The sequence below is a fragment of the Falco biarmicus genome, chromosome 3, assembly GCF_023638135.1.
Source record: "Falco biarmicus isolate bFalBia1 chromosome 3, bFalBia1.pri, whole genome shotgun sequence".
Classification (NCBI taxonomy): domain Eukaryota; kingdom Metazoa; phylum Chordata; class Aves; order Falconiformes; family Falconidae; genus Falco; species Falco biarmicus.
In genome coordinates this window covers 54282802-54309227 of record NC_079290.1, presented here as the reverse complement: position 1 = coordinate 54309227, position 26426 = coordinate 54282802, and the positions used below count along the sequence as shown (strand labels likewise).

Here is a 26426-nt window from a genome sequence, read left to right as displayed (position 1 = left end):
GTTCGTATGCCTCAGTATTTACAAGATGGAAGGATAAATGTACAGAGCAAAAGTACTAAGGGCATATTACTTTACCCAGTTTCCTTGTATTCTACATTACATATGAAGAAATATTTTAATTTGTTTAAAAAGCCCCGCTTAGTTAATGGGTCTGAAGGCATTCAATGCTTATTACAGAGTTTTATCACAGTAGCTGAAAAAACAGTAGTTGTTTTTTACTATGACATGAAGGCTGCACATGCTATCAGCTAACCCAGATTCCTCAGGATATTCTTTTAACAGAAGAGAAAGAAGAACTAACAAAAGCAGAAATCCAACTTTTCAGGAGAGTGATTTTTAACTTGGGATCTGTGGACCCCTTGAGACCCCAGATTCTGAGTAGTCTCTGACAGGTAATGGGGAAAAAGCAAATTTGTATATTCTATATAGAAACTTCATACATGTGAAATTCCTAAGGGGGGGATATTTTTCTGAATTTTAAGATTGTTAGTCATTGGCAACATATGAAAATGATTGTTTTAGGAAGTAGATAATCATGCATGGCAGGAGAATGCAGTTTTTTGTAGCTAGCATTAAGCGGGAAAGCAAAACTGAGCAGCACAGATGCCAAAGCAGCTTAACTATTTTAAAAATTGGGATAATTAAAACAATGTAGTTAGTGCTGCTGTCTTTATTTTACTTCAGTAAAATAAGTATGACCCTTTGAATTATCTGGTCTGAGTGTTTTTTTTTAAATATGCTTTTCCATGTTGATCACCTATGTGCACTAAAAACCCCTTAAATTCCAATTGTCCTTTTATTCAGGGAGATAGTCTCAGGAAGAGGGGGAAAAAAGGCATTCTTAGCAGTAAGTAATATTTACTTGGGTATACCTTGTAATTTGTTACAGAACTTAACCAAGTTATCCTCATGGGCTTTTCTGGCACTATCGTTACCTAACATGCATAGCTCTGCATGTTTTTCCAGCCTGTTTCTTACATCAAGACAATGCAAGACATGGAAAGGTAACTACAGCTGCAGCAGTTAGTGAGCTGTTCTGCTCAAATTTGAAAATCAGCTGGGTTAGGATGGAAAATGTTGTATACAGCAGTTCTGTTTCTGCTTTAGCAACTCTTGGCAACATCAATCTATTTCTATTGCTGTGTGTATATATATGTATGTGATTTGTTGGAAGAGGATTTTTTTTTTCTTTTTCTGATAGCTAAATCATATCTGTCACCATAGTTATATTTCTGTTAATTGCTGGTAACTTTTGCAAAGGAAGGATTTCTCTATGGAGAAGAAGCTGAGCATATGTAATCCAGATGTGATACAATAAATTTGCATATTGTGTAATTGGCTTTGTGTCTATACCCTTAGTGTGATGATTTGGGAATCAACATAGTCAAGCTTAGTGCTTGTAATTCATTCTTCCAGGATTTCATTCAGCATCACTGCCCAGTGCCTGCAAGCTGTTTGGCTTGGAGACTTCCTGTTGAAAATCAAGATAGAGAAGACGACCACCTGATCAGCTTACACTTCTGTTCAGTTGGATATCTTCAAAAACAACAACAACAAAATCTTTTCCAGAACAAGTCCTTATTTGAGTAGTGTGATAAAGGGCTGAAGGGATGATGACTTGTAACAATGGCCTATGATAATTTCTAATCACCACAAAAGAAAGTTTTAAAATTTCATAGAACTGCTTCATACCAAATAGGCCAGTAGAAACAGATGGACTTGCCTCTTAAAAAGCTAGCTTCAGTATATATATTTTTTTTTTTTAATTTGCTGATAATTCACTCATTTGATGTGAAATGCTTCCTTTTTCTTGGTTGGCTTTCCAATGAAATCAAGTAAACATTTTATTGTCTTGGGATCAGAAATCTCACTTTCTCCTGGCTCATGCAGTCTGTAGAGTCCCAGATTCCTTCCTTAGCCATAGACAGAATTCACTGTCTTGAATGAACCTGCTGACTGCTTTGAAAATGTATCTATATAACACCTACAAAAAAGACATTCTGGAAACTTCTGGAAGGCCAATCTTATTAATCCTGACTTCTGGGTAATAAAAATTAAGATACTGGAACCCTAACTGTTTATGGTAAACCAGCACAGGTAATAATTTGCTTTAATGAAATTGTAAGAGCTGTCATGTGGTTTGCCACTTCCATTATTAAATAGAATTTTTAACACCTATAGTTAGATTTGCCTAATATTTTAAATCCCCAAATCATATTTTCATTTACTGTAATATTTCCCTTTTTTTTTAGTTAAGAAGATTGGATTTTCTGGGCTGGTTGGCTGTTTCAAGCCAAGTGCTTTTTGAAAACTTCAGAAAAATCCTTTGTCCTTTTTGAAGAATGAGATCAAGGAAGATATATCATTTTATTTTTGTTATAAAATTCTTCCTGCCATCTCACTGAGGGATTTTACTCCAGGCTCTGGAGCATAGACTTTAACTTTGGGAGAAGTATGATTCTTATGTTGAGATTGTGCCTTTTTCAATCCTAGAATATCTCTATTTGGAAGGGACCCATAAGCATCATCAAGTCCAACTCCCTGCTCCTTGCTGGACTACCTAAAACTAAGCCATATCACTAAGAGTGTCATTCAGATGCTCCTTGAAGTCTGACAGGTTTGGTGCTGTGACCACTTCCCTGGGAAGCCAGTTCCAGTGACCAGCCACCCTCTCAGTGAAGAACTTTTGCTAATGCCCAGCCTGCACTTCCCCTGATGCAGCTTTATTCCATTTTGTCGTGTCCTGTCACTGGTCACCAGAGAGATCAGCACCTCTACCTCCGCTGCCGTCCTTGAGAAAGTTGTAGACTGTGATGAGGTCACTCTTCAGCAATGAGGACATACCTCAGCCCTCTCTTCTCCAAGCTGAACAAGCCAAGTGACCTCAGCCACTGCTGGTAAGTCTTGCCCTTGACTTTTCAGCACCTTGGTCACCCTCCCCTGGGCACACTGTAATAGCCTGATGTCCTTCTTATATTGAGGTGCCCAGAATTGCACACAGTACTCAAGGTGGGGTTGCTGTTAAAGCTGAGCAAAATCTGGCATCTGAAAATTACGTAGCTATAGTTCAGAAGAGCTTCACAGATCTGTCTGCATCTACTATACCTCTTATTCCTGCAACAACTGCCGCGGTGCAAGAATTTTGCAAACAAGCCATCTTCACAGAACTAGCCAATGTCCCCTATTTGAAGACTGGAGGAGCTGCTGTGAAGTTTCCAATGCTTTCTGTTGTATTAAGCTCTGGAGAGATGGTAGAAACTATCTATTTTCCTGAGTTTGTTGTCCCCTTGAAAGGCCTCAACAGGACAGAGGAAGAGCTGGGTGTGGCTGATGTACCAATGGGTAAGCTGAAGGGTTGAGACAATACTTCTCTTGGATGCAATACTGGGGAAAAAAGTTGTAGCGCTCTAAGATTTCCTCATGAAACCACAAACCTGTGGCTTCCTCCAGTGAAGAAACTGTTGTCAACATAAGTTGCAATTACACTTCATAGGTACCTTCCTTTGTTGTGGATTATAATAGTGATAATTATGTTTTCCTTAAGAAACATGAAGGTAGAATAAAAATCAGCACAGCATGATAATATAATGGATGTGCTGTTGATACCCTTTTCTGCTTCAAGGAAGGAAAATAAATTATGAAAACTGAATTTTCAATCATAGTCAATGTTCCCAAAAAATGCAGATTAAAATAAACATATTACAGACTTTTTTCCATGGATTCAAGAAGTTTAGAGCATTTAGAAAGTTAGGAAATTGTGGATTAAAGCATCTGAAAAATTGTTATTATTGACAAGCAGATAACAAAAGTAGTGCTTTTATTAAAAGCATTCACAATTTGTCTGCAGAAATGCAGTCCAAGTTAAAATTTGACACACGGTGAAGTAGCCATGCAGAAATATTTTACGTAATTTCAGATAAATCTGATGATTAAAAAAATTTTCCTGGTTTTTGCATAATTTTTACAGTAGTAGGACCTCATAATGACTTTCTACTCTAAAATGACATTTTGGAGATCTTTTCTGTTTTGCAGTAATGCAAGCCTAAAATATCTGCAAATGCTGTCTGAATTTTCATGACTGGATCTTTAATCTGAACTTTAGGATGTCTCTAAACATTTATTCACAGGAGAAGAATATTCTCCCCTAGTTTCACTGGACACCTGGCAGCCTGGAGACTTGGGGTTTTGTCCTCACAGTGTGAGGTACATTCTGTGGAAAGTCGGACCCAGCTGTGCTGCAGAGATCAGAAACTAAGCTACTCAAACAAAAAAAAAGCTTTTTCCTGTGGCACTACGGTTTATGACTGTTAACGGGCTGCCTACCTTGTCTCTTCCCAAGAGGTCTCGGTCCCCAGAGCTGAAGGGAGCATGTACTTGTACCCCTTTTCACCTGTTTTCAGTCCACCATGTTAGTTCAGTCTCATCAACAGCGTGAGCCATGCAGCTGAGCGGTTCCCCAAGGTAGTTACTGCGCAGTGGATTAAATAAAAGCATGGTGACTTTGGAGCCAAGGGGCAGGAAAATTGTTTGGGTTAAGTTGTTAACAACTGTCATGGCAAGATGAGCCAGGGCTCCTTTGTCAAAGCCCTAAATGTATGTCATTGCTCCCTATAAACCCTGCTCTGCTGCTTCTGACCTTAGGATCAATGGAAGTTGTTGTGTGCTTGTCATATTCAGTTTGTCCATTTTTTCCCTAGAGACTTAACAGAAGTATTTAGGAGTTGAAATTAAGGATATATTTTTTAAATTGTAGCCCTGTGCTGATGTTTCTGTGTTAAGATGCACAATTCAGTACATGTCCAGATCCTGAAAATAACTAACCAAAAAATCTAGGACTTTAGTTCTTTGTAAAATCTCTTACTTTTTCTCCACTGCCAGTGGATCACATCCATAAGGGGTTTTTTATATTTTCTGAAGTCAGAAGGGACCATTTTAATAATTTCTTTTGACCTCATCAAAACAAGTCTTAAGAATATTACCTAGTAATTTTCTTAACGGGGCCAAGAGCTTGTGCAGAGCAAGGGGATGTTTTTGAGGCAGACATGGAAACTTGATTTAGAGTGACAGAGTTCACCACAAGAATTGTTACAGTTAAATTTTCCCAATGAATATGGTTCTTCTGTGGAAAGTCTTACTTCACAAGTCAGGGGCAGACACTTTTTCCACCTAGGCCTTTATTTGAACTACTTTGGAGAGGGTGCAATATCAGCTGCTGCTATAACCTCATCTGTTCATAGTTCCTGAGCTGCAGGCAACAGCAGGGAGCTCAGCATGAGCTAAACACCCAAGTATTCACTTTGATTTGCAGAAGGATTTTGCATCCTGTGCTGAGCTTTGTGCTGCTACTACCTGGTCTGATGCTACTGCGGTGGTATCTACATTGCACAGCCAAGAATAGTTTCTGGAGAAAAACATATAAATATTGTGAATGCTTATATGCCTCATAGGGTTTGTAGTCACGCATTCTTTATGCATGCTTATGATTTACCTTGAAGTTGTTAGACTGGAAATGTTATATATCCTAGATTAAATGAACAGAATTCTATAGGCTGACCTTTGATGTAATATTGGTTATAAAATGTCGCTGAAGTAGTTGCTGCCTGAGCTAGATATTTTTTTTGAAAAAAATATATCCAATTTTTATTTAAAAATTACTGGTGATTAAGAGTCTAATGTCACCTGTGCTAAGTTTTTCCAGTGGATGGTTACCCTTCTTTTTAAAAAATATATAAGTCATGAGTAGGCTGCACTTATCTAGCTTGTCTAATTCCCAAGCACTCACTCTTGTTAAAGAGTTGCTTTTTCACATATCTGTTCCCTGTATTGGAACTGCAGACCAGCTACCTTTAAGTCAAAGCTTTTCCTCATTAAGCTAACTAAATCAAAATCCTTGACTATTTCATTAAAACACATAGTTGCCAATCATTTAATAAATGTTCCAGTTCTTCCTAACCCTCTACTTTTTAACATGCTGCTTGAAATACTGTGTGAGAACTGCATGCTGTACTTCACCAGCAGCTGTAGGCATTTGAGAAACAGAAGTAATTTGTGTACCAAATTCCTACTCAGTGCTCCTATGTTAACAAATACAGTGATCACATTAACCCTTGCATCACACCATTGCTTTGGGTACCAGACAACTCCCTAGTCAGCACCAGAGTTTCCCAAAATAGTAATCCTTGCTCTGAAACACACCCTTCGGTATTTGTTCCCAGGCATCTGACTTTTACAGGAAGAACCCTCATTTTCCTTCACGCTGAAGCTTTGTAAATACATTCTTTGCAGCTCCACTTTTGGCAGTCTTCCACTTCCAGCCCACGCACATCACTTTACATTTCTCAGTATTCTCTTCTTGCACCAATTTCGAGTCATCATGACCAGATTGCCTCTACAAATAAATGCCCTTGGGAAGCCAGGAGTGCCCCACTCCACTGCCAAGTAATAGTGAGTTTCCATATCCAGTAAAGCAGCCATGTCCCCTTTGATCCTGCCTGAACATGTCCCAGGCTTCTGAAGAGAAGCATGTGTAATCCCACCTGGAGATGAGTCAGTAAACTGTAAACACACGCGAGATTTTCATATCTAGTGAAGAAGTCCCTCCCAATCTAAGCCTTGTGTCAGTGTCTTGGAAGTGGAAACAGAGAAACTGAAGGGTAAGGGAACCAGAAGAAAACTGCTGAAAATGGACTTCCCACAGTTGTGAAGAACTGGATTTTTGGTTGCATCAAACCAAAGAATTATCTGGTATTTAGTAATCCATAGAAAACACAACTAATATAATCCATGGCTGTACCTATGTATTTTCTGCACTAAATGCCAGGCCTTGGGTTGACTTGGAGTTTTATCCATGAATATTACTCTTCCTCACATACATTCCTTCCTGGTGCTGTTACCTCCCTAGATTCAGGGTGCTGTGTAAGCTCCCGCACTTCAGCCTGAACTGGATGACTGTACTGAACAGCATTAAAGCTTTAGAAAGGGTACATTCTTTTAGTGGTTTTGCACATTTTGCATACACATCCATACTCAGCCCCCTCAAATCACACTACTGGCTCTTCTTGAGGAGAGGAAACAAAAATCTGGCAATTACTGCTGCTAAAGACAGTATTTTCATAGAATCATAGAAATGTTTGTTAAAGTCACCTTTTAAGATCATCGTGTCAAACCGTTAACCTAGCGCTGCAAAGTCCACCACTAAACCATGGCCCCAAGTGCCACATCTACACATCTCTTAAATACTTGCGGGGCTGGTGACTCAACCACCTCCCTGGGCAACCCGTTCCAATGCTTGACAAGCCTCTCAGTGAAGACACTTTTCCTCATATCCAATCTAAACCTCCCCTGTCACAACTTGAGGCCATTTGCTCTTGTCCTACTGCTTGCTGCTTGGGAGAAGAGACTGACATCCACCTTGTTGGAACTTCCGTTCAGGTCGTTTCAGGTAGAGAGTGATAAGGTCTCCCCTCAGCCCCCTTTTCTCAAGGCTAAACAACCCCAGTTCCCTCAGCCGCTCCTCATAATAAGACTTGTGCTCTAGACCCTTCACCAGCTTTGTTGCTTTTCTCTGGACACGCTCCAGCACCTCAATGTCTTTCCTGTAGTGAGGGGCCAAAAACTGAACCCAGCATTCGAGGTGCAGCCTCACCAGTGCTGAGCACAGGGGGACAATCGCCTCCCTTGTCTGCTGGCCCCGCTGTTTTGGATACAAGCCAGGATGCCATTGGCCCTCTTGGCCACCTGAGCACACTGCTGCCTCATACTCGCCTGGCATTTGACCAGCACCCCCAGGTCCCTTCCCACTGGTGATCTTTCCAGTCACTCTTCCCCAAGCCTGTAGCATTGCATGGGGTTTGTTGTGACCCAGGTGCAGGACCCAGTACTGCTGCTTGTTGAACCTCACACAAGTGGTCTTGAACAATCGATCAGCCTGTCTGGATCCCTCTGCAGAATCTTCCTGCCCTACAGCAGATCAACGCTCCTGGCCAACCTGGTGTCATCTGCAAACTTCCTGAGGGTGCCCTCGTCCAGGTCATTGTTAAAGATACTAAACAGGACTGGCCCCAGTACTGAGCCCTGGGGAACACCACTTGTGACTGGCTGCCAACTGGACGGATCTCTGTTCACCAGCACTCTTTGAGCTCAGTCATTCAGCCAGTTTTTAACCCAGAGAAGAGTACAGCCATCCAAGCCATGAGCAGCCGGTTTCTCCAGGAGAATGCCATGGGAAACAGTGTCAAAGGCTTTTCTAAGATCCAGGTAGACAACAGCCACAGCCTTTCTCTCGTCAACTGAGTGGGTCATGTTGTCACAGAAGGAGATCAGGTTAGTCAAGGAGGACCTGTGCTGACTGGGCCTGATCCCCTGGTTGTCCTGTACTTGCCGTGTGATGGCACTCAAGAGGATCTGCTCCATAACCTTCCCCAGTGCCGAGGTCAGAATGACAGGCTTGTAGTTGCCTGGACGCTCCTTCCGGCCCTTCTTTTACATGGGTGTCGCATTTGCTAATCTCCAGTCAACTGGCACCTCCCCGGTCAGCCAGGGCTGCTGACAGATGGTTGAGAGTCGCTCAGTGAGCACTTCTGCCAGCTGCCTCAGGACCCTTGGGTGGGTCCCGTCCGACCCCATAGGCTTGTGTCTAAGTGGCGTAGCAGGTCACTGACCATTTCCCTTTGGATTATGAGAGCTTCATTCTTCTCCCCATCCCTGTGTTCCAGCTCAAGGGGCTGGGTACCTGAAGAACAACCAGTCCTACTGTTAAGGACTGAGGCAAAGGCGGCATTAGATAGCTCATCCTTTTTCTTATCCTTTGTCACTATGTTTCCCCTTGCATCCATTAAAGAACGGAGGTCTTCTTTAGCCCTCCTTTTGTTGCTAATGTATTTGTAGAAGCAATTTTTTATTGTCTTTAGTGGCAGTAGCCAGATGAAGTTCCAGTTGGGCTTTGGCCCTTCTAATTTTCTCCCTGCATAATCTCATGATATCCTTGTAGTTCTTCTGAGTTGCTTGCCCCTTCTACCGAAGGTAATAAATACTCTGGTTTTTTTTCCTGAGTTTCAGCCAGGCTGGTCTTCTTCCCCACTATCTTCTTTTTTGGCACATAGGAAAAGCCTTTTCCTGAGCCTTTAGGATGTCCTTCTTGAAGAAGGTCCAGCCTCCCTGGATTTCTTTGCCCTTCAGGACTGCCTTCCAAGGGACTCTGTCATCCAGTTTCCTAAAGAGGCCACAGCCTGCCCTCTGGCAGTCCAAGGCAGCAGTTCTGCTGATCCTCCTCCTTACTTCTCTGAGAATCAAGAGCTCTGTCATTTAATGACTGCTGTGCCGAAGATGGCCTCCAACCATCACATCACGCACTCTTATCGCAAACTACAGGTCTAGCAGTGTGCCTTCCCTAGTTGGGTTCTCACCAGCTGTGTCAGGAAGTTATCATCTTCAACACACTCAAAGAACCTCCTAGACTGTTTCCTATATGCTGTGTTTTATTTTCAGGAGACATCTAGTAAGTTGAAGTCCCCCACGAGGACAAGGGCTAGTTAGTGATCATGAGACTTCTCCCAGCTGTTCTTCATCCTGGTTGGGTGGTCTATAACAGATTCCCACCATGATATCTGCCTTGTTGGCTTTCTCCTTGATTCTTACTCATAAACACTCAACCCTATTGCCACCATCATTAAGCTCTAGATAATCAAAACACTCCTGAACATACAGGGCTACTGCACTGCCTGTCCTTCCTTGCTTATCCCTTCTGGAGATTTTATAGCCATCTGTCATAGCACTCCAGCTGTGAAAGTCATTCCACCATGTTTCCATGATGGTAACTATGTCCTGGTTTTCCAGCTGCGTAATTGCTTCCAGCTTCTCCTGTCTGCTGCCCATGCTGTGTGCATTGGTATAGCACTTCACTTGGGCTATTGAACCCACCACCTTTCTTGGGGGAGAAGCCCTAATTCCTATGTGACCATTCTCAGGCACTGCTGTGGCTTCTAACACATTACTAACACTTGCATATTTGTGGCCACATGGCTCTCCATCCCCTGCCTCCACTGAGATGGAAGACTGAAGGACCTCACTAACACACCATCCTGACCACACTAACACACACAACACTGGTGTTGTGCCTCCAGGCTTATCTCTGGCAAGCCTGGTTTTATCCCTCTCCCCCTTTAAATCTAGTTTATAGCTCTTTCAGTGAGCTCCTGTGCAAAGATCCTTTGCCCCCTTTGAGACAGGTGTGCCCCATCTGCTGCCAACAGGCCTGGTGTCATGTAAACTGACCCATGATCAAAAACCCCAAAATTCTGCCAGTGACACCAGACTCGGAGCCAGGTGTTGCACTGGTGGCTCTTCCTGTCTCTTCTCTCTTCATTCCCTGCAACTGGAGGGATAGATAACACTGCTTGTGCTCCTGATCCCTTAACCATTCTCCCCAAGGCCCTGAAATCTTTCTTGATTGCCCCGAGACTTGTTGCAACTTCATCGCTGCTTACCTGAAAATTCAATAATGGATAATAGTCTGAGGGCTGTAGCAGGGTAAGAATCTTTCTCTACACGTTTTTAACCAGGGCTCCAGGAAGGCAGCGGACTACCTAAGAAGTGAGTCCAGTCTGCATATTGGGCCTTCTGTTCCCTTCAGAAGTTAGTCTCCTGTGACAATGACCAATCTTTTTTTCTTTATGGAAGTTTTGACACAGGATGTAGGCCAACTTAACTTCATCAACACCTCCAAGCTAGATGAATGATCATCCTTGTTAATGTTCAGTTCCACTTGCAAAGCCTCACACCTATTAGGCGAGGGCACCAGAGAGGGTAGGGTTGTCCCAGGGGGAGACCTGCCTGCTGTGCCAGGAAGGAGCTTGTCACCATTCCCTCCTTCCCTTATGTCATTATGTTCAGCCAGGCAGAGAGAGGGGTGGGTGCTAGCCAAAACCAAACTCCTGACTGTTGTTTACAAATGCAGAGGTGAACCTTTCTCCGTCCCATGTTCCTAAAGAGTACATTTTGGGTATTTTAACTCCTCTATTTTCCTTTGACAGCAACTTTGTGATGCTGGTGAAGAGCCATTCATACACGTCTCCTTTTCAACTCCAGTGAGCACATTTTATGGATGAATACAAGGCTGTAAAAGGTATAATAGCCATTCACAGTATCTCCCCCAAAATATCTTAACATCCCTGCTGTATTAAGTGGCATATCATTTAGGAGATGCTCATCTAAAAATAATTTTCAGATTTATTTTTTTTCCCTGGTATCATGTGTACAATAAAGCCGAAGAATCCTTTTGTGCCTGGTTGACCCTGGCTGGATGCCAGGTGCCCACCAAGCTGCTCTGTCACTCCCCTTCTCAGCAGAACCCGGGGGGAGAAATAAGATGGAAAAGAATCCTTGTGGGTCAAGATACAGACAGTTTAGTGAAGCAATAGCAAAAGTTGTGCACACAGAAGTGAAGCAAAACAAAAGATGTTATTCTCTACTTCCCATCAGCAGGCGATGTTTGGCCACTGAAGCAGGGCTTCAGTACACATAGCAGTTGCTCTGGAACACAAACTTTGTAAATAATGAATACCTCCCTTTTCTCCTTTCTCTTAGTTTTTATATCTGAACAGATGTCATATGGTATGGATTATCCCATTGGTCAGTTTGGGTCAGCTGTCCTGGCGATGTCCCCTCCTAAGATCTTGCCCACCCCCAGCCTAGTGATGAGAGGCAGAGGGGAAGGTTGGACAGACAGCCTTGATGCTGTGCAAGTACTGCTCAGCAGTAGTCTGAACACTGATGCGTTATCCCCGTCTTTCTAGCTACTAATACAAGCACAACACTATGAGGGCTGCTATGGGGCTCAGCCAGACCCAATACACCTGTTTAAACTAATTTCAACATGTGTCTACTTCCTAACTAGTAAGTATTCCTTAACATGAGGCTCATTATGGCTTAGCCATTTTCTTCAGTTAATTGCTGTGAGAACCTTTTAAAAGTTGCATGCTTCTGAAACTTAGTCTGCTAGTCATCACTTCTCCTGCGGAGAACAGGCAAATGGGATTTATATGTTCTCTGGTATCACTTCACTATGAAGATAGGATGTGGCTACAGCTCACACTTGGAATTAGGGAATTTAAAGTGAGTTGTCCACTTTTCCTCCAAAAAGTAACAAAACAGGACTTTGAGGAAAAGAACGACCAAATGTGATGCTTTGCAAAGGAAGGATGCTTATTTGAGTGACAGATCCAGCATGAAAAATAGTGAAAGAACGTTGGCTTGTGGTTTCATTAGTGTGCTCATTTTTTCCTGCTTTTGAGATTTCATACCATAAACATCCAAAGTCACATTACAGAGACAATTCAAACATGAGTAGAGATTTTCAAGACACTGCAAACTACTTGCCCCTAAAAAAGTTATTGCAGAATGCTATTAATTTTGCAGTGTATTTTTTAATTACTTGTAGGTGTAATAAAAAAGCACTAAAAGCTAAGGTACGCGGACTTCAAGGAAGAAAAACTCTCCTGTGCCTATTCAGATAGTATGTCCCTTTACTATTCCAGCAGCTGGAGTGTGTCTATGTTTGGAAGTAAGATGAGGAAAAGATCATAATAAAGAGCACCCTTGTGCACCTTTCCAGTTTGCCTATTGGCTGTTTTGAGTAAGATCCTTCTATACCTCAAGAAAGTCTTGCCTCTGGGTGGCATCCTCAAAAGTAAGAATAGCTTTGATGAATGTGTAATGCTATTAGCAACCATCTAATTGGTTTTCTTTTTTCTCCCTACCCACCAAAGTCTAACATTGCTGGTCAAACACCCAGCTACTGTCACAGAAGCTTTAAGTAGAAAAAAATAACTAGGGAAGTCAAAATAAATCCCAGGGTAGAAGGGTAGCTGGAAATGGCTCCCCAAAAACTGTGGGGGAGGTGGGAAAGGAGAAAAGAACTATTTTAAGTTGTTGGCATTGATATTATGAGGAAGGGTCATGAAATGCCTGGGATATTTCTGTCATGCTGCAGCTTGTGTAAAGAGGGTAGCTCTTCCCCACTGAGAAGCAGACAGGTTTCCACAGAAAAAGATCTGTTTGGGGGATAATTATGTTTTCTGTAAGAGACCTGTGGAGACAGTGGAGGAACAAATATTTTCTTATGCTAGAACCAAGGGACCAAACTGGAGCAAAAGGCTCTGGAAGAGTTCAAAATTAAGAAAATGAAAGGAAAAATTATGCCAATGGACATCTTCAGCAAAAAGCTGAGCAGCATGGCCCTGAGCTCTGCTGCCATCACTGTGGGAAGCACCCTTTCAAGGAACAACTATAGGACCTTCCCACAGTAATCACTCACTCCTCCTTTCCTCATGCAGAATAAAACAGTGCTTTCTACACATCCTTGGGAGAAATTCAGAATATAACCGTAAGTGGTCCAAAAGCATTTTCCATTTTCAGACTAAGCAAAATGAAGCCAAACTATTCTTTCTTCCGCCTGAGGAACCCAGAGAAAGCACCATATGCTAGGGAACTGAAAATAAACCAGATATTCCCTACTGAGGTGTGAAATCTTAACACCATTAATATCCAGATTACCCAAAGAGCAGATTTTCCTTTGGACACTGCTGGAAATGAACCTTAGTTCTTGGCAACGTTAGTGTTTCTACATTATTAGTGAACCTTCCTTAATAATTGATGGGGCCTTTCAGCAACACTAAAAAATGTCTTGTACTGTAGATGAAGATTTTGGCTTGAACGCTTGCTGAAGGTTAGTCATGTACATCCCTCTACGAGTCCTAATGGAATCAAGAATACAACCATACAATGCAATTCATAGGCCTCCCTGAACAGCCAGAGTTACTGACAGGACACAACAGCACTGCTCCTTCCAGTACTTCTCATCTTCCCTGCAATTGGTCTGCTGTGATCTATTTGCATAGCTAAAGACAAGCAAGCAGCAGATAACCGAGCTTTCTGATGACAGTGAGATGTGGAAACAGCCATGCAGATACATAGGAAAGCAGCCTTTGTCATCTTGAAATTCTGCTGCTGTTGTTTGCAGTGTCATTGCTCTGGTCCTTGTCACTGAAGTTACCTTGTCTCAGTAGCAGAAGCCAACTAGGAAAAGCTGCACCATGTTCTGTAGAATTATCTGCTTGGCCTCTTGCTCTTCTTCCATGAGCCAGCTGACCATGACATCTGAAGGCAGCAATACTGCACAGTGATATCCATCTGCTATAAAATTCCAGTTGCATAGGCACAGCCTATTCATATTCTATTCATATTAATAAGATTTATATTCACAGCATTAATCAAGAATCCTTCAAGCATCCCAACAGCAGTTCAAAACTAGAAATAGCAAAACTAATGGATGTCAAAAGAGCAACAATGACAGTGTTAGTCTGAGTCACAATTTAAAATTCCTGTCTTCAGGGAGTATCCTGCACTGTGAAAAAACAAAGAACAGCCCAAAATGGAGGAGAGAGGTGTGTGTTGGAATGTCACACCGTAGGGCATCTTCCCTGACTACAGAGTGGCACATCTGAAAAAACTGCATTAACAATGAGACTACTGAAAGCTGGTGTTGTAAAGTGATCCAGACCCACTTGGGTTTGATATTGCTAAATTGCTGTGCTTAAACTGGTTCATCTTATTCAGTCAATTACAGGTGCAGCCTCAGAAAGGTGTATGTGAAGCATTACTTCAGTTGATGTTACTATCCTTTGTTCAAACCTGTACCAAAAAGTATTTTAAAAGTACTGAAAAAGTCTGTTTTATTGACTGCCATGGCTCTCCCCTAGCCCATTCTTGCCTAAAAACAGGGCAAAGCCCAGTAAACAGAAGTACAGAATCAAGATTGAAATTAACCTTAGTGCAACTTAGTGAGGCCATTTAAGCAGTCACAGTCAGAATAGTTTTACACCAATAAAGTATTGTTACAAGGCAAAATCCCATTGAATAGAATTATGTCAGTGTATAGGACAAAATAATGTACGTTATCCTAGCTATATCAAGTCACAGTGGCGCATGGTGCCAATACATGTTAAGAACTCTGCACAATCTTAACAAATTTTAAATATTACCAGTGTCAACTGAAAGACAGCATTAATTTTGTTCATGTCATGCTGGGTCTGAAGAAAACCCTAATGCAAAATATTGAATATGTTATCAATGAAAGATTTTATTTGTTTCAAACTAAAATGAAATGAAATAATAATAATCGTGTTACCATGAGGCACTCCACCCAGGAAATGATTCATCTAAATCCAAACTAAAACAAACAAAAAGATTAAAGAAAACTGGCTTTTAAAAATAAAGTAAAACAAACCTGTTTACTCTGTGTTACGTGGGATACTTGACGGAAGAATCAGAAATATAACTCTGACCAGCCAATACATTTATCTATCTGCACAACTATTATGGTTTTATAGATCTCTAACCATCTAACCATCAGTTCTGTTATTCTTCATTTGCGTATAGAAAAGACATAGGGATATCTCCTTAGTGCTCACAGAGCAAATAAATCTTCAAATAAGTTCCCAAACAAGCAAAAACCTTTGATTTGTGTCTTTCTATATTCAAGGCATTAAGCAATATCTTTTAAAGTGTCTTGCCAAGAGTTCAAACATGGAACTATCAAAACTACTTCTGTAATCACCTTAAAGATAGATAATCTTAAAACCGGGAAGGCCTCAGAGGCCTGGAAAAAGGAATCTGCACCTGCTTTACATCGTTGCTTTTATGGCCAAGTTTTTTCAACTGGTAATTCCTTATTATGAAAGCTTTAAGTGGCCGTAAGTGTTAAATCAAGCAGTGTATAGAAAAATAGGAAAAATTCAGACATTTTACACCCCTTAAAAATTAGGCACGGGGATGACAGTTTGCTTTGACTTGCTGAGGAAGCCTGCTGTTAGGATGAACTGGCTAATAAAATCCACAAGTCACTGGAAAAAAAGAAGCAGTAAATATTTTGAGCATACACTAAATGGTCACTTTTGAACCTTGCTTCTCCTTGGTGAAACCTAAGCAGCATTTGCTGCTAGGAGCGAGTCCATTGACTCCAATTGTCTTCAAATTTGTCCCAGTGTCAGAATTTGCCATTCCTCTGGCTCCTGCGGCAGGGAAGGAACAGTGTGCTCTCTCCTGTATTGCACTTACTTACCCTGCCTGCTCCTTCACTTGCCTTCATCCTGTGTGTCCAAGATTTATTCTAACTCCTTGAATTCAGCTTCACATTAATTTCCATTGAACTCCATTGATGTTATCTCTTGGATTCTGAGCAACTTTTGCATGAGGAACTGACTACTGTATTATTAAACAAATGCAGTCAAGGTGATTAGATTTGGACATCTGGCTGGTGTTGAAGTTTTTCTTTTAAAGATTCCTGTAGTTATTTTTTTTTTTTAGTCAGTCTAGAAGCAGCATATTGCTATGGGCAATCAATTTGTTTACAGGGGAAGATACAGAAAGTCTAACATTCAGTGCTCCAGCCAGTTACATGTGTGTGTATGAATTGCGTACTGTACTCCTGGGGGGCAAAAAAAAAAAAAAAAATAGCAAGCACACTATGAGGCAATTTTCAAAGACTAACAATGCTGACAGTATGTGTCCTTTTAACTGAAGACTCTTTTCTTCTTCAGGTCTCTTCAGTAAGAAGATAACTTCTTTAAAATAACAAAGTTAATTGTAGCTAGCACTGAAATGATAAATAAAAGATTTGACTCTCTACAGGAGGCTATTTTTTCAACTGATTAAAGGGGAGAGATGTCTGACAGAATAATGGGATTAATTTTAAAAGCATGCTCATCTTTGGACATTATGTCCAAAGGCAATGACATGATTAAGATTACTGTTGCCTTTAAAGAAAATACAAAAGTTTAATTTTAAGGAAAACACTGGAAATACTAAGGCAGTAAGCATTTGATTGGCTTTAAGGATTTAATAGACAGTTTAACTGCCTTTGAAATTGATGTCAAATTGACATGCCAAAGGGCATATTTTAAATAAGTTGTCTGGATTTCACAATCTCAGCTGCTACAGACTTTGTTGGAAAACATACTGATAATACCTTTGGTAACAAGTTTTCTTGAGCCAATTGTTTTGGGTACCACCAACTTTGCCTGTCAAGCAACATGGGCAAGGAACAGCTTTACTGTGCTAATTAAAAAGGAAAAGTTAGTCACATATCTGAGCATTTTCTTTGAAAGTGAGATCCTGATTACTTTGAAATTAGTTTATTTTCAAACAATGTAAAAGAGTATTTTGGCACATGAATACACAGCTGTCTGCAAAGATGCATTTACATGTTCACACACTGAAGCAGAGTAAAGAAATTCTAAGAAGCTATTTTGAATTTCCTGACCTTCACAGAACTGGAGTTTCACCTTCAATCAGTGCTAACACAGTTTCTCTTCCCCCCTCCCCTTTTCACAATACAATAAGATTTTATTTGAATATTGTAGTGTGGGTTGTAAAGTCCCAGAGAATTGAAGTGGCAAATCTCCAGGATCCGACTGTGCTAAAGGAAGAGATAAATTATCTTTCTTGAAGGAGTGAGCCATTGCTTCATGTTTGAAACCTCTCTGCTATTAAGTATGAAAAACAAACACTTGGATTTTGCACTGTGACCTCCTTACAATGTCTGTGAAGAGAGTCATGTAAGTGTCACCTAAAGCAGGCCTTCACATAGGATGGGCTTTGAAACAATATCTGGAGAAAGTGGGGGCTTTGCCATGTAAAAAAATATTCTTTTGAGAGACATTTTGGGGGCAGGTGTATTATTATGCATTATGGCAACTGAACTCTTCAAACTGCTGTTGTTTTAAGCAAAAGAAATGTTAGGAACATTAGATTAATATTAATATAACTTCTACCTCTGAAACAGAGGGCATTTATAACATTTTAAAAATGAATACAGTATGCTTTGAGAACATATTTTTACTCTACAGGATTTGTCCGTTGCTATGTAATAGCAGAGTTCTAACATCAATAAACAGAACCTAAGCACCTTTACTTAGAACATTATCTACAATATTAACAGTCCTTGTCATCGTTAAATTTTAAATCTTCATTGCCAAATACACGAGACAAAATAAATAATTTTGTCTAACTGTAGAAACCTTCCTCCCCCAGATTCCTTTATTTTCCCCTCCAAGACTTTTTCATGCTATTTTAGTGGTAGCATAACATGTTAACTTCTTTATGCTGCAGTTTGCTGATAGGAAGTTTTATTGTACATGTTAATATAGGAAAGCTACAAGAGAGTTGCTTGATCTTCTTCCAAGTTTTAAATACCAATTTTAAGCAGCAATAGTCTCATTCACTAATTGCTGTTTATTTCTTATATGCTGCTGTATTTTTCCTTTTCTTATTTTCTCTCTCTCCCACAGCTGAGTTTCTTTAATTGCAGCACAATTTTTCATTCTGCTCAGGTCAGTTTTATTTGCCTTCTTCCCTCAACTTTAATAATATTTGCATGGAAAAATACTGAATACTGTGTTATTTTTGGCTTTTGATAAAAGTTGGCAATATATTGTAGCTTTGTTTTAAAACTAAGGTTAAGTAGCATTATCAGTAAGGTGTGGACCAAAACTGCAAAAGCTGCTTAGCTAAAATTTTTTTTCAAGAGGTCTTCTTCATATTCAAGCAATAATTCTCAGTAATGCAAAGCTGGGGTCTCATTGCTGAAGAAAAAAAAAGAAAAAAAAAATCAATTAACTTTTCTATTAAGAGATTAAAAAAAAAAAACCACCACAACAAAACAGAAGGGCAAAATCTCTTTTTTTCCTTCTACTTCCAAAGATGGTATCTTCTTGCTCTAAACAGTTTAAACATGAAACAGCCATAGTGTCCTACTCCCATATATTCTTCTCATGCCTTTTCTTTACAAGTTGCTCCTCTGCTTTAAGCCTTTCCCTCAACTTTGCCTTTTGGGTCAAGAAATGGATATGGAAATGTAAACGGAGTTTTTTCTTCTAGTGCTCAGACTCAGGGTTTCTTTAGGCATCCTGGAGGCTTTTCTAGAACTGCTTAATGTTTGAAGGGAAAGGAATAAGCTTCTTCACAGTGTTCTAGTTTTACCAAACTGAACTTTATTAGTCTGTATATTCTTCAAGTAAAGAAGCCCTTCTCACCTTACACTTTTCTGTGTGTGTCTATGTATTGATATGACATCTAGCAAAATGGGGTGTTAATTCTGATCCAAATCTATGAATAGGTCACCAGATAATCAAAAGAAACTCATATTCGTTAAGTGTTTTGTATGCATTCCCTCTCATTGCTTGCTTTCTTCTCTGCATAGCTTTTTTCTCTTATCTTTCTCTGTTTCTTATGCTGTATCCATAATGCAGTGAAATTTCAAAGTATTTAAAACAAAATAACTTTTTTTCCCCCCTTCCCACTCTTCTTTACACTCAAAAGATATTAATGATGGTCATAAGAGGCTGTTCAAAATTTCCATGGAAGGTGGAACGTAAGTGCAACTTAATGAGCTTTTAAACAAAAACTCTTTTGACATGCCTATGTTATTGACACTGCTTACCAGGCTCCGTCTGCGTTGGACCTTTTTGTTCTGAGTGCTGTGTAAACAAAGAAGAAAAATAATTCCTGGGCTAATGAGGCTAGTTTTAGAGTTGGCAGAGGGAGTGAAAGTAGGAAGTTATTATTCATCTTCAAGAAGGATGGTGAAGAGGGATTGTATAGGCTCTGCCCTTGAGACTATCTCTAGCCTGGTAAGACTTGACTTACAAGGCTGATACTACAGAAGATGTTATAGTTGAATGAACCTATTAAGACAACCAAGAAAAGGAGGCTCTGTAAATTGAGTAGATGCTGTCCTGTGTATTCTTAAATCTTAAAAATGCCAAGTTTCAGAAAAGTTTGAGAAAAAAACAAGTTCTTAAGACAGGACTTTTCAGCAATCTACTATTACTTAGTACTTGAAACTTAATGTTGACGTATGCTGTTAGAGTTCTGATAAGTACTTACATTGCAGTTATTTTTGGAACGCTCTGCTGATGTTTTAATAAAAACAGACAACCTGGAACTGCCAAAGAAAGTTTTATTTAAAAAATAACTTGCACATAAATCCATATAAAAACCTTTCAGTAGCTAACTGAGTAAATACAGCAGAACACCCATAAAGAGGCTTGAAAAAACTGCTACAATTTTCTATGACTTTGTTGTAACATTTATGTTAAATAAGCCACTTTAATCTCAACTCTTTAAGATACACGCAAGCCTGTTAGATCTTCAGTTCCTCTTCCATCTTCACATACCTGCTACTTACTGCAAGTATAAAATATTTTTACATTTCTACTTCCCTCTGTTCACAAGGCTGGAATAAAGGACAGGTTTGCATCACAGGGAAGAAGGGACTTTTATAAAGACAAAACAATTAAATTCAGTCCCACAATCTCAGTGAAATTTACCTTTTTCTAGTTGAGAAGCTAACAGTAAATATTAGCACCTTCCAAGCGCTACAGTATCTCTGAATCATTCTTCCCATCCCATCACCTGACTTGTCAGGGATTTCTGTTGGCATGTATGCAGCAAACATAAGAAATGTTTAAGCTGGAGCTGTGGTGTGGAAAGCATAGTCTGAAGGAGATAGATGTGGAGCCTAGAAATTATTGTCAATTTACGTTACTTTGTAAAGCTGTAAAGGCAATTAAGTCACAGGATTGGTCTTCACAAAGTAAACCGGTGTCGCCTCTGTACAAACACACATTCTCAACTCTCTTTTAGACAGGTAGTTTTCTGTTATCCAGTATGGCTTTACAAAAAAATTAGGAGATAACAGCAAATATTGGATCAAAAACAGACATTCTTTCCTTCTAAGGTTGGGCCAGATGAACAGTAAAATTATTCTCCTTTCCACTTCCAGTGTCTTTTCACACAGTCCATAGTGTGATCAGAACTCCTTTCTCTTGAAGTTTTGCAACTCTGATGATTTTCAGTTCAGAAATTAATTTCTAAACTCAGCAGCAGCAATAAGATTTCATTTAAAAAGTATTAAATCCAGACATTTTCCTTGACTTGTGGATACTTTAATGTTTGAACTGTGTAATAATTCAGTCCTAGATGATTTATTTGCTTACAGAGTTTTTTTATGATCAATGCTTCAGTGGCTATTTTGCTGTTCTGGCTGCTGCAAATGTATCATACATTTCTCTGTACTCTGTCCAGTCACATGCTGTTCAACCATTGCCAAAACCATCTTCACATTTTCCACTAATAAAACCACAGTACAGAGGAATTGTCACATTTATAGTGTTACTAGAAATAATAATCTCATAAGAATTAATATACTAAAAGGACAAATAAAACAATGGCCCTCAAGATGGTTGAGGCTGTGAAACTCAGCTTTAAAGACATTTTTGCTTTTCATTGCTGTTGCTCTCAGACTTTGCCATCACTTCATCTTGTACTGAAGAAAACATAAATTGCTCAACAACAAAGTAAAACTAAGGAGAATTTCTAACTCCTAAAAAAACATTAAAGTATATTCAATCTCAAGAACATTTGTTAGGAAGCCTGCTTTACTCACATCTTTTGCATCCTTCCACCCACAGAAGCAACTGTAAAAACTGAATTTTGTATTAGTCTGGGAAAAGAAAACCACAAAACCAAAAATGTTAATGTTTGGAAATCAGGTAGGTGTGCATAATAACTTTTTCTATCTCTCTTTTTTTTTTATTTATTTTTTTTATGGTGCATTTATATAGTGACATCCCCTGAAATGTACTAATATTACATAAAGAGACTCGAGGAGGTCTGTAATTTGTTCTCAGTAAGAATCATAAGATGTACAAACTCCAGGAAAGATCGCAGAGGGGATGAAAAAACAATTTCTTCCATTAAACAGCCCCAATTGTATGTGCAAACCAAAAAAGGGAGGATGGCTCATCTACCAGATCATCTGCTTCTGTGGACTACCCAGTGATGCTGCATACTGTACACAGGTCACACCATTATCTCTCCGCCACGAAGGTCTTTGCATCTGCATTCTGATGCATTGACCTGTATTATTTCAAAACACAGTGGCAAGTAGCTCTCAGAAAAATATTTATGCAATTCCCACAAAGCATAAAAAGAGTGGCTTGAACTTTATGGACTGGGTACAAACTAGCCCAGGTTTCTTTTAAGTATCTGGTACAGAAAATCCAAGCATGTTGTTATGGTTGCATGACAAACTGCTTTACATCCTGATAGGATATTTATCAAAAGACAGGCTTATTTTCCTTTACCCCTCACAAAAGACGAAGGTTTACAGTGCTGTAGCTCTGTATTCTCAGCTGTGTTAGCATTATGGACCAAGCTGTATCTGGCTAAAGCAAAACCCTTCCTGCCAGAGTCTGTGATCAGCACACTGGGTAAAAATGACTCAAGTTGAGGTATTCATTCATTCATTCAAAGAACATAGAAAAATAGAAAGAAGATCAAAGTGTAGGTATATACTCATATTTCCTCTTAACTGCATCTTAATCTTTACTTTCAATGCTTGGTAAGTCAACTTTCACCCAATTTTGGTCTGGGAAAAGTAAACTAAGCTTCTGCAGTGTGCCTTATTAAGCTAGTGTTAACTTTGCAGTGATACAGTCTCAGCCTTAGGACAAGAGGATTAAACTGAGCAACACTTAGAGCTGTTCATCCTACTGTTCCATCCAGGTAGGGGATGTGCATTTGGCTGCCTCTAAATCTTAGAAAAAGTAAGTAGTTAAGCTTCTGAACTAGTGATAGCACAGGAGGACAGCTGAAGCCACTCCTAGAGACCCCAAGCCTGAGTTTTAAATCAGTGAGAATTGTCACTGGAGTTCCACTGCACAGAATCAGTCCTGAGCAGCATTTTACTCATTTAAATACTGTGAAATCTAAATATGTTAAGCCAAAAAAATAAAAGGGGGGTGGGGGGAAAGCATTGAAATTTTGCTGTACGTATTTCGTATTGAGGAAAACTGCAGTGATTTAAATGAAACTAGGATATTAGACGGTGGACTGAGCGCAGTTCAAGGTGTTAAATTTCAAGAATGATGTGGACTAGCTAAAAGTAGAAGAATAAGCATAATCCAGCATTTGGAAAACCTGACTTTCCAGGGAAGGGTGCAAAATCATGAGATGCTTTCCACAAGGAAAAAAGACAGGAAGGACATGATTACAAACTTCAAATATGTAAAGAGTTGCTTGTTGTCTTCTGTGTCCATGGAGAGTAATGTAGCATAGGAAAAGAGAACGTGCAAGGGATGGGGAGGAATGAAGTCCTCCCAGGCCTCCCAGGTCTCTATGTCTCTTAGCAACGACTATGAGAGGAGAGGATAATCAAGGTAAGGGCTGCTATTTAATAAGATGAATGTATGGGATTGTGTGGGCTACCTCAGAGGGTTTTAAGAGAGCTGGTCACTGTGAGGCTGCTGTTTGTCAGCTTTAAACTCATGTCTTACCAGCATTCCCACTTCCAGGTGCATTGGGATCTTTACTATCTCACAACTTAACAGCCAGAGTTGAGGCACAATTCTTGCTATCCATTAAGTTGTCTAATACCTAACACGTTAAAGCTCTAGGAATTCCACTACTTTAATTCCTTTAACTACTTTAAGTTGACACAATGCTATCTATGAATATTAACATGCTACTACTTATGAATGTTAACATGCTGCTACTTATGAATATTTACATTGCAGTAAAATTTACAGTAAATTTATTACCAAATCAATGGGGTTTTTTTTGTTCTGGAACGAATTTCTTGACCTCTTTTTGTTCATAGCTGAGGGTCAACAGTAGCCAGATTTTCCTGTTCTCTCGCCTTTCGTTCTGAGCTTTCCAAGCATGAGTCAGCCTGGTCTAGAGTTGTACCTGAAGCAGTAGGCTGAAGGCAGGGTATATTAGCACTCTGCTAATTTGCCTCTCTGGCTGATGAGCCAAAGCACACGCACAACTTCCTAGCTTGGAGTACAGCCAAAATAAATCTGTGACTACAGTTATCCAGGCAGATACACACTTCAACATTTAATTTCTTTTTATGAACATTATTTAAAAAATCCTTTCCTCTTTTAGTGTAGGAAGCCTCTGTCTTTATACATGGCTTAGCATCAGTGTTGCCGAAGGCAGTGGGAAACAACAGCCATTTTGAAAGAGAACAATCCTTTGTGTTTTTCTGGGAAAAAAAGTGTGCACTCTCTTCTAATGAAAGTAAGTTTCGGCTCTGTGTTTTTATTGTTAGTTCAAAGGCTACCCATGTGCCTACTATACTGTATCTATTCTGAGCAGAGGCAAGAGGGCAGGATAAAGATGGGTGAGTGTGTGAATGTGTATTTAAATATAGTACAGCAGAGGAGAGCACGTGTTGGGGGTATGGTCCTGCAGGGGAAGTCAAGGAGTTGTGAGAAGCTCAGCGTGGACACCTCAGCCATGTGGGCTCCTGTGCCACCAGAGAGAGAAAGAAAAAGGTACTTCCATGTGTCCTGGAGAGTCATTCCTTTGACTAAACGCTCAGCTGAAGGTGAGGATCCAGACAAATGCCTGAGTTAGGTAATCTGAGGTTATTGCATGTAATCACATGCATGGGCGTCAGAGATCAGAGATGGGGTTGGTTGTGTTCCTCTGCTGTCTATAGCCAGTGCTTAATTTTTTAAATGAACATATTTTATTTATATATATTTTGTACTTCTAAGCTTTGTTTTGATTATATTGTGTATGATGGTTTTGGGCAGAAAAATACGGTGGAGTTGGTCAAGTTTTGAGCAGGATTTTCAAGCAGAACCACTTCTTGTGGAAGATTCTGTTTTGACAAGAATTTGACAGTTTCAAAAATTGCAAATCAGGGCTCTTTGTCTAGAAAACAACAGAATCAATCATTTTATGAGTCAAAATAATTTTTTGATTGCAAGCTTAAGTTAATTTAATCAAATCTTTTAAATAAGTTCTTTGGTTGAAATTGATTACATTATTGACTGAATTGCTTAAATTGAGCTGGATTGTACCGAATATTCTTGTGTTCTCAATTTTTTCTTGATTTGTAGTGGGAAGAGATTACAAAATCATGACCTTTTTTCATGATGATTAAACTGTTTCCTGTACAGTTTTAATTTCTAATAGTATAAGAATATGTTTCAGTATAGATTTCAGATATACACTGTCAACCTTAACTCAGTTTTATTGTAAGTTTTTATAGCAAATATATTAACTGACACAAATACGTTAAAAGGAAACCATATTGTAAGCCAGCCACTGATATAGACAAATTGAAGCTTAAATTCTATCTCAGCTTCTGTTCTCCCCTTCACCTTCCAGCACTTCATTAAATGAAATGATTAACATTGATCACATGCAGTTGTAGCAGAAAGTGGCAAAGTTTGTAAAGGCCATTATTTCATGTGGTAGCTTACTTCATAGTCTCATAGACACATCTAAAATATTGTATCTCCTGTATAGACAAGCTTTTCCTCTATCATAAAATCGTCCTTGTGTCTGAAGAATAGTACTACCACCCATTAGTCATCATTTGAGAGCTTTAGGTGATTTTTTAGTTACCTTGGCTCTGCCCCAAGTGTTCTCTGGAAGGTAAAGGCTGTGGTCCAGCACAAGAAGTGGCAAACAGTTTAAATGTGTTCATGGTAGATTACATTACGGAGGACATGTGCTTTGCCTTTTTTTTTTAATTAGCTTTCCTAGGGGCTGATAATTTCCTGTCCAGGTAACTTCCTGCAACACAGTTGTGATGGGATGACAATGTCATTTTCCTCTGGGATGTGCCAAAGGGAGGAATCACCACCAGATTTACATTATGAAATAGTGTTAATAGAAAAGACACTTCACAAAAAAAGTTGTGGAGGAACCTGGTACAAGCAAATGCTCCAAAACTAAAAGTCAGGTTGACCATTTGCTGACACATACTTTCAGGCAAAGTAGAATTAGTCACGGCAAAGCACACTCCACAAAGTATGTTCTGTTTACCTGCATGACCTTTGCCTTGCTTTGATTCACCTCCATTTGGCTATACTTAATTCATAAAATAAGGTGATTTGATTGCCAGCCTAGTGATTAATGCTGAAGTTGAAGTAGAGCTAAATGTTGACTTAAAATATCAGCTTTATCTCTGCACTTCTTGATTTCTTCATAATCCTGAAGTTTTAAATGCAGCATTCTTTATAGCAGTTTTTGTTTGAAATTACATTCCTTTGCCACTGGAAAAATACCTGCTAACTAGCCATGTCCATTATGTCATTATTCTCATGCTATGAACAGATATCAAGAACTAGGTAACTGTATTACACATTAGAAATTGAAAAGACTCACATTTTGACACAGTTCAGCCATGTCAAAAAAGAGAGTTAATGAAATACAGACAAGCAAACAGGAGACAGAGAAAAGGGTTAGGAAATGACTCAAATAATCCTAATGCTTTTCAACACAGATAAAGCAGTGTGAGGTTGCAGTCATTTGGTGCTTGTAAAGTCTGTTACTGTCCTTTTCCA

The 26426-nt window shown here is 39.6% G+C and overlaps 1 long non-coding RNA gene across 1 annotated transcript; it reads left to right on the top strand.

The window, feature by feature from the left end:
• The first annotated feature begins 2271 nt into the window (after positions 1-2271).
• LOC130146261 (uncharacterized) lies at positions 2272-21608 on the top strand. The gene is made up of 3 exons (XR_008820844.1): positions 2272-2897; positions 11031-11122; positions 21528-21608. It is a non-coding gene; the product is annotated as an uncharacterized LOC130146261 (long non-coding RNA).
• Positions 21609-26426: the final 4818 nt, after the last annotated feature.